Source organism: Cnephaeus nilssonii, assembly GCF_951640355.1.
Source record: "Cnephaeus nilssonii genome assembly, chromosome: 12".
Taxonomy (NCBI): domain Eukaryota; kingdom Metazoa; phylum Chordata; class Mammalia; order Chiroptera; family Vespertilionidae; genus Cnephaeus; species Cnephaeus nilssonii.
In genome coordinates, this window is record NC_137083.1 from 76,376,124 (window position 1) to 76,385,729 (window position 9,606).

The window sequence follows — 9,606 nt, forward strand, 5'->3', positions numbered from 1 at the left end:
GGAGATGTATAAACCATTTGCTCTCAAGTGCTCTTGGTTGGAGAAGATAGGATTTTGTGATTAACAAGCTGGCTACAAACCGCCCAAACAGTTAATTTTCTCATCTCAGTTTCTCTATTCCATTTGTCCAGGAATTTTCCTAGCTTCTTACTATCCTGCCTCACACGGACCACAGAACCATCTTGTTGGAGAAGTTGCTGCTTCACTAACAAGGTGCTCAGAGACATGGACTGAAAAAAATGTGTATCACCGGTGTTCCTAACACTTGACACATGCAGGATTTCTCATTTGAATTTTCCTAAATTGAGTCTGTGAACTCTTCATAATATGTTATTGCCTTATTATGCCAACTCTGTAACTTCTTCCGTTTGTTAGCATTGTGGTTATTGGTGCTGAATGAGCTGGGAAGATGCTGTTGGTTACTGTCACAGCATAACAAACCATCACAAAGTCTAGTGGTTTAAACCAACAACACTCTTTATTTATTTATTTATTTATTTATTTGAATTTGCAATCTGGGCAGGATGCAGTAGGATGGCCCATCTTTGCTCTCTGCAGCTTCATCTGAGGTGGCTCAGTTGGCAGCTGCTTCCATGTTGCCTCACTTGCATGGCTGGCAAGTTGTTTCTGCTGGCAGATGAAAGACAAGCCAGGGGAGTGGGCCAGTGACTTCAAGTCCTCTTCGCATGGTTTCTCAATGGGCAACTTGGGCTTCCTCATCACATGGAGGCCAATTGCTAAGCCCACAAACCCTAGGGAGCAAAGAGGCATTTTCCCAATCTCACTTTTGAAGTCACAAGTACAAACTAGTTGTCAAAGCAGTCACAAAGCCCATTGAATTTTATGGTAGGGAAAAGCCCTATAATTCAACAGAAGAAAAAACAAACTCAGATTACAATGAGACTGGGTGGGATAGAATAGATTGCTGTACAATTAACCAATTAACAAATCATAGTAAATTAAGAAACATAAATAAGATTTACATCATTTCCAAAACATATTCCATATTTTTGAAAGTGCATTCAAAACTGTAGCTACAACATCTTGAAATACATTTCTTTCAGCTTCTTCCTCAATATTTTTAATTTTTTCATAATACTTCTCCGATAACATTTTTTTTCCCTCCTTAGCTTTTTCCTCTGATATTTTTTCCTGAGCACATTGCTTTTCAAGTAGTTTAGTTTCCTCCTGTAATTCATCAGCATAGATTTTCTTCAGGGCTTGTGCCTGGCCATTGCAGCTTTTCCCCTATGTCCTTGTAGATGGCATCAGAAAAGTGAGCCCCTCCATTTTTCCATACCATTTCCTCTATCAGCTCCACCAGCTCCTGCAGTTGAGCTTCCTTCTCAGCCTCATCACTTGGCTTGTTATTGAAGGCACAGCAGCGGTTCCCACACTCCTTGATGATGCTTTGCAGGTTTACCTCTGATGCTGCTATAAAATCAGCCAGTGTCTCATCACCCAACTCATCTTTGCGAGTGAACAAGACGATCATGTGCTTCATGGCTGACTGCCCAAAGAGGATCTTGATCAATGCAACTGTTTTCTGCTCCTCTTCCGTGTAGCGGCCCAGCTGTATAACCAGGATGATGGCGTGAGGCCCAGGGCGGGATAGGACGACACACTGGCTGATTTGCCTACAGGTGGTCATCAGTCCCTCCTTGGTGTCAAAGAGCCCTGGGGTGTCCACAACAAGAAGCTTCCTCCCCTTCCAGTGTCGCTCTTTTTTCTGACATTCCTTGGTAACAGCATGGGGAGCAACTTTAGATTTAAATACTTCTCTCCCAAGGATGATGTTTCCTGTTGCACTTTTCCCACTTCCAGTTTTCCCCACCAGAACAATCCTCAGAGTGTTGTCCTGAAGGCCAGCCATGTTCTTTCAAGAAGTTTTGGGGTGCAGGTACCAACAAGACCTTAAGGAAGGGAATGAGAAGGGGAAAGGGTACTTAGGTAAGTGGAGACCATCCCCAACCCTCTTTTCTTCATTCTTGTCCTCCCTGAAAATTTGTAATGGTCCATTACTCATCTGGAGGAAATAATAAATCAGTTTTCTCACAAAAGAATGCAACGTCCAGGTGCTTTCACAGGAGAACTCACTTAAACCTCTACAAATCTGATCACCTCAATGTTATGTGAGCTATTTCTGATCATATAAAAAAAGGGGAAATCTTTCCATTCTTTCTATGAATCAAGTATGATATTGATCCTAAAGCTAACAGATTTAACCAATAAATAAAGCTACAGATGTGTCTCATTTGGAAATATCCATTAAAAATTTTGTTGTTACATCTTATTAATAGATGAAGTAGAAAATTACCTAGTGCAGTCAAGACATTTTACTGAATTCAAAACTGATCCATGTGTAAAGCATTTTATACATTGAAAATAATTATCTAACATGATCTTTTATAAATATAAATTTAAATTTTTTATCATCACTTTCTCCCTGTAGCCGAGAAAGAGTGGATTATAAAGTTAAAATAGCAGGTTATAAAGTTTTGGGATGATGAAAAAGTAGATACTTCTCTAACATTATTTTATATAACTGTAAAGTTAAAATTTTTGTCATCACCATTTTTTTTTCATGCAGGTGAAAAATAGTGGATTATAAAGTTAAATGGTGGATTATAAAGTTCATTTGGATGAAGAAAAAAGAAAGTTAAGAAAGAAAGTTTCAGCAACATCAAGAAAAACAATGAGGAAGGACTACCTCTACCAGGAGTCAAGCATTACATTTTCTATAAATACAGAAGTGTGATGTTGTTGTACGGGTAGAGAGAACAGTGAACCAAAAGCAGAAAATTCAGAAACAGACCAAGTTAATCATACTCTTTATATTTAATTCAATTACACTATGCTACATTTAGATTCAATATGGCAGCATACCACATAAAAGGGGCCAAAGATGCTGTAATAAAGCAACCTTGGGGTAATCATATAACCATACAGGAAAAAAAAAAAAGAGCATAAAATTGCACCCATTGCCTCATGTCAATCAAATTGCAAGCAGATTAGAAGTTTAAATGTAAAAAAAAAAATGCATAGAAAGAAAAGAAAAACATATGGATAAATTATTGTAACCTGGAGGTAAGGAAAATATTTCTAATATTTGAAATTGAGTAAGGAAAATGAATAATAAGTGTGATTACATAAAAATATTACCAATAATATGAGACAAAAGACATCTTTGAAAAATTAAAGAAAAAATGTCAAATTCAGGAAAGTAATATTTTTCAGCTTACAACAAAGGAGGTAAATGTTCCTGTTGTACACAGAAAATTAAAAAGTACAGAAACAAAATACCAGCAAGTTGATAGGAAAAGGAGCAAGAGATGGGAATAAACATTCAGAGGAAAATGAATTTAAATGAACCTTGAATATATCAAAAGACATTGACATACACTCAGAGAAAAATAAATCAAAACACAAAAAAATAAAGTCACTAAAAATATTAATTAAATTACACCTCTATTTCTGAGGTGAGATACTATTTGACACCTCCAGGTTTGGCAAAAATCCAAGTGTTTGCTAGCATAATCTGTTGGTAAAGGTATGAGGGAAGCAGGTCCTCTCCTGCATGGCTGGTGAGAATGGAAAAACAGTCCAAACCCTACAGTAGAGAAGTCAGCACTGTCCTGCAAAAGTACATATGCATTTTCTTATTCATTGTCAATCCCTCATTTTAATATTTATCCCTTAACTACACTGACAAAAATGTAGAAAAATTACACATCAGGCTATTTATTGCATCATTATTTGTATTAGCAAAAGACCAAAAACCTATCAAATGGCCATCAGTAGGGACGGGTTGAATTACCTAAGATATCTTCACACAGTGAGGGACTAACCAACTGTGAAAAGGAATGTCTCTCTCTATACACGCATGGAGAGGTCTCCCGGATACATCATTAAGTGGAGGAAAAATGAAGAAAATAATCTAGAGTTGACCTACCATTCTATTTTTTAAAAATATATTTTATTGATTTTTTACAGAGAGGAATTGAGAGGGATAGTGAATTAGAAAATTGATGAGAGAGAAACATCGATCAGCTGCCTCCTGCACACCTCTCACTGGTGATGTGCCTGCAACCAAGGTACATGCCCTTGACCAGAATTGAACCCGGGACCTCTCAGTCCGCAGGCCAATGCTCTATCCACTGAGCCAAACTGGTTTCGGCTGACCTACCATTCTTGTAATAAGGAGGAATATGTGCTACATATATAAAATACAAGGCATATCTTTTTCATATATATGAAAAGGCAATAGCAGGATACTCTGAAATCTAAACCAACAAAAATTAACTTACATGGGATGGGAGAAGCAGGGTGTAGGGAACAAGGACAGAAGCTGGAAAATGGGTGTCTTCCTCACACTAAGATTTCATAGATTTGAACTTGAGACCATGTAGGTAGCTTACATAATTATACAAAAAGTATATTTCAAAATACTAAAACCAAAATGAAATGGAAAACAAATTTAATTGTATATTGTGGGGTGGGTGGACCATATAAGGAATTGGTCCCAGACACTTAAAAAGGCAATAATTTCATTGGCCATATTTAGTGTTATTAACTTAAGTTTAACAAAAAAATAACCTGAAAAAAATAAAATTGTTTTCAAAAATCCTATTCTTGTGTGTGTGTGTGTGTGTGTGTGTGTGTGTGTGTGTGTGTGTGTGCAGTTTTGAAGTCCATTGAAAAGGAATAGAGATAATAATGAGCCCAGGGACAATGACCACCCTTAGTGCCTAGAGTGTGGTTTTCAAATGCCATTTCCCACCAAAAAAATAGGATTTTATAAATAAACTACTGATTCTAGGAATAGGCAGAAAATGCTTCAGTTTAGCCTTCATTCTCTTATCAACAAGAAAGCCAGGATGCTCTCAAAAATCACTGGGATCTCATGGAAAGGACTTAAGAGCCAACCTCAAGAGAATGCAACTGAACATTGATGGGGCAATGTGAGCATTGATAATAACTAAAATGAATCAAAATATATCAGATATCTTAAAATACATGAGTTCATAACATGGCATTCTGCTTAACATAGTAAATCGCTCCCTTGGGAGTGGGCTAGGAAAGCATCTTCTTGTTATGAACATTGACAAAAAAAAGGGAAAGAATTGAGCATTTATATTGTCTTTCAGATATGACCGTAGTTTGTGGAAATGAGAGAATGGTTGGAGGGAACTTTATTCATCTAATAAATAAGGGAAGAATGATAGAATTTGATATCACCACTGTTAGGTTTAGATTTGATCCAGCAATTGTATCAATACCCCTCCCCTGGGAACTGGCTTTTCAGGCTATTTCACTATGGACATTCCCCTTGCTGAGACCACATTTCACTTGCAGTGACTACATTCCATTATGTCCCCTCTGGGTATACATAAAAAAGTCTCTGTGCAGAAAATGCCTGCCAAAACTTCTTTAAAAGCCTCTGACTCCTGTCACTGGGGGCTGGAATCATCCATGCTCAGCCACCTGGTGTGGGGATGATCCAATAAATTCCTAATCCCTCACCACACTGGCCTCTTGCATTCCTCCTTTAGCGACCTAACAATCACTTCTGACCCTTAATGAAATTTAGGCCATCATTAATGTCGATTACTGTAGAGTAAACATTATATGCCTTCTGAGGGAAGTTTACAGCTGAACCTATGATGTATTCCCACCAAATAGTCAAACCTGAGTGAGATCAAGCCTCACCTTAAATATAACTTCACCCAAAACACTGGACTAGGGAAGCAGGTGAAATGACACCATTCAAATGTTAATCAACAAAATGTAATCTGTCCTGTTCTTTTGGGAAAAAGACTTCCTCCTTCTTACACAGAGAAATTTTCCAGAAAGAAACAGACAAGTTGAGAAAGCTATATATTGAATTAAATATAAGAGAAACCAAACAATTGCAATTTATGAATCTTAATTGGATCCAACTTCAAATAGCTTTTTAAATTATGAGACAATCAGGGACATCTGGAGGCAACTGGTAACTTTGTAAAAAAAAAAATCTATTTGCCTTCTGAAGTCTGACTAAGGTCATATTTTTAAATGGTTTAAAATATTTACTGATAAAATGAAACAATGATATTTGCTTCAAAATAATGTGGGGTGGCTGGGGAGTGGTGAGTATATAGATGAAACAAGATTGGCATCACTTAATAATTGTGGAAGCTTGGTCTAGGTGCATGGAAGTTCCTTGTATTATTTGTTTATCTTTTAGAAAATTAACATTTTTCAACAATAAAAATTTGATATGTGTATAATATAACCACTGCTGATATTTTATAACAAGCACCCTGATAATTTTTTGTACATTATCTCACCTACTCCCCCATAATAGCCTGCAAAAAGCTAATTTCATTATTCTAACTTTTTAAATAAAGAAATTAATGTGGCTTGAAAATGCTGAGACACTTGCCCAATGCCACAGTGCTAACAGGTATTGGGCAGAGCAGAGATCAAATTCAAAGTCTGTCTGACTGCCACCTTCCCTCCTAAGCACTGCACACATCGGCCTCCTCTCAGTGTCTTCTCAGACCCAGGATTCTAAAATTACATCGAATCAGAGCCAGATCAAGAGAGGGCAGGGAGGAGAGTCCACACTCTTTCCAGAACAGAACATTTTTAGGAAGCCTGTACCTATGGACATTAACTGGAGAGTTTCACATACATTGTTCCTTTAGAATAGCCAATCCTCTACCCATGACACCCCCTCCTCACCTCACATGTCACACTTACTCAGGTTAGAGTTTCTCTCTGCTGAATGATGAAAAGGATTCAGCAAACTGCAGTGCAGATTTCCTCTGTCCTTAGTGATGTGGGCAACCCCTTGAGTCAGCACACTCTCCGGGACCCTGCTTCTTTTTCAGTAAAAAGAGGAAGTTAGACAGGGTGGTCTCCAAATTGCCTTCAAGCTCTAAAGACCTGCCTTGGGGACATTCATTTCTTATCCAAGGAAAAGGAAGGCTTCTCAAGCAGCCCTCAGTGTCTATCACAACAGCAAATGCATGAAGGTGCACCACTCAGCACAAATGTGTCCTGTTCAATATGAGACGTGTAACATTGTGCTAATAAAGCTCCTGACTCCCCTCTCTACCCCCTTCACTACATTCTGACAGCACCCCCCGCTACTGTGCTTCGGGCACAGAACCTGGTCCTTCCTGTGACCAGAACCCACACCAAGTACACTCCATGGACCTACTGCCCAAACAACTCTAGTGCTGAGAAGCAGTAAGTCTGTTTCTCAGCCAGACTCACCTTTTTTTTCAACCAGTTGATGAGTTCTCAAGTTTTCTGCAAAGACACTCTTCTAGCTGGTGCTTTACTTTTAACTGTGAAGAAAAATTGTTCACACCCTCTGAAACCACTGAGCCAGGAAGCATAGATTGGGTGGAGCCAGTGGAGGAACTGTTTGCCTTTAAAGAAACAATAATATTTCCCCTAAATTGGTGAGTGCTTTCATTTTGCCAAGTTGAAACCTTTTCCTCCATGTGCTTGCTCTTGTACCAAAAATTACCAAAGCTATATTTGGTGTTTTGAGTTATAGTAGTGGATCCAAAGGCCCTTATTAAATGACATAAATCTTGCTCAGAAAAGCCAGGTACAGTGTCTGTCATCTTCCCTGGTGCAGTGGGAGACTTTGGGATCATCTGGAAGAAGAAAGTTGGACGTGGGTCTTGGTGTATCCTCGGGTCTTGCTAGTGATGGTACAATATGGGTTTTGACCCTTCTGAAAGAGTAGTTACTCATTCAGAAATTAACAAAACTCAGGTACAAAGGAGTATAAACCATGAGCCAAGTGGAAAAGAGGAAGGAGAGGCCTGGGAAAAGTCTTCCAATGATCACAATCTCTCTGTTTTGTTTGTTTGTTTGTTTCATGTGGTTTTGCATGGTTGAAAGTCTACATTACATGACATATAAAGATGTACCCAGGAAGTAGATGCAACCTTTCCTCCCAGCCTTCCTACCTTCTCCATCTCCAGGCCCAGACAGAGGCAGCTTATCCTAGATTTACCAGTGGATGGATCCAAAAGGATCTAGAAATTGTTTTCAGGTGAGAGGCAGACTGTTGAATCTCTCATGGTTGACAAGTTGTTCTAGTTGTCTGTTGCATCACCTCAAAAAGATTAAATTTCGATTGCACATTTTTCTTCACTAGATTGAGAAAGTGGGTTAGTCAATGCTTCAGCTTGAGGGTAGGTACTGAAAGGACCAAATGTGGCAGAAGTAGTGGACTATAGGGTTGCTACCCATGGAGGGAAGCAGATAGATTTGGAAATGATGGTGTAAATGGCCATATTATTGGACCAATTATTGGTATTGATGACTTCGGTCATCTTGAAGAAACCCAGGTAACAGTTTTTCTATTTATAATAAAGATACAGATCAGGGCCAGCTATGTAATTCACAAGGTCTGTCACAAAAGGAAAATACCAAGCCCATTGTTTGAAATCATGATTAAAAAGTATACACTCTAAGCACAGGTCCTTGAGCAACCCTACAAGTCACACATAGAGGAAGCTCACCTTCACAGGCTGCATATATATGAGTCCAGAGCAGAGTCAGAACTGCATCTCCTGCTCAAAATATCTCCACCACTGCCCAGTTTCACTTCATTCTCCATATTCCCTGAATGAAACTTGTCCTGCCAGAAGCAGCCTTTTATGTTTTCTTGGACAACTAACTAATTGCTTCTCCAAGCACAATCATAGGTTCCCAAAAGGGAAGAGGGACGTGGTTAAAATAGAATCCATAGATGCTTTAGGGAATAGGATGTGGGTCTTGAATGGTCATAGCCCTGAGGTCCTTGGCCATGGAGGAGCATCTGGAACACAGCTCCCATCCCTGTACCCTCTCTTAGAAGTGACCTCCCTCTAGGAGACTTTTGATAGAAGGAATTTTGCCTCATGTCTCTCCTGTGCTGTTCAGTTGGCCATGCTTCTCATCCTTAGGAGCTTCTTTTCACATCTAGCTCTGCTGTGAGCCACCTGTCTCTCTGCTGCTGGTCCCCACCTGCAACTTCATGAAGGTGCTCTCCCCCCTCCCAGGATGCTGCTCCTTCCACATAGTCAGAAGGAAAGAGATGAATGTAGAGAAATACATGGCTTCCTATTTTAAATTTTCTTATTATTCCTTTCCCCCTTTATGTTTTACATCATAGACATACATGTCAATGTGTAAATATGTGGATTTTTTTTAAAGATTGGGGTTATAAAATACATTTCTTTATCTTCTATCGAGTCTGCCTTGTGGAGTTCAAGGCTCTTTCTGCTGCTCAAAATTATTACAACTTTGCAAAAATAATAACAGGAGATAAAAGGAATGGCTTCTTGTACTGTCCTGAAACTTCCATAATGAACAATTAACTTGGTATATCAGTTGCCTATTGCTGCCATAACAAATTACCATAAATTTAGTTTCCTGAGACAATGCAAATTAATTTTCTTAGTGTTCTAGAGGTCAGGAGCCTGAAATTAGTCTTATGCACATAAAATGAAGGTATCCTCAGGGCTGAAGGTCTCTCCACCAGAGAATTTATCACTTGCTTCTTCCAGCTTCTAGAAGCTTCCAGAATCCCTTGTTTTGTGATCACATCACTCC

The 9,606-nt window shown here is 38.8% G+C and overlaps 1 pseudogene across 1 annotated transcript; it reads right to left on the reverse strand.

Moving 5' to 3' along the window:
- Positions 1 to 529: 529 nt before the first annotated feature.
- Positions 530 to 7,300, reverse strand: LOC307108347 (GTPase IMAP family member 7-like; annotated as a pseudogene). The gene is made up of 3 exons (XR_013815276.1): positions 7,264 to 7,300; positions 6,745 to 6,866; positions 530 to 1,913 (listed from the first exon to the last, which is right to left on the reverse strand). The product of XR_013815276.1 is annotated as a GTPase IMAP family member 7-like (transcript).
- Between the last annotated feature and the right edge of the window lie 2,306 nt (positions 7,301 to 9,606).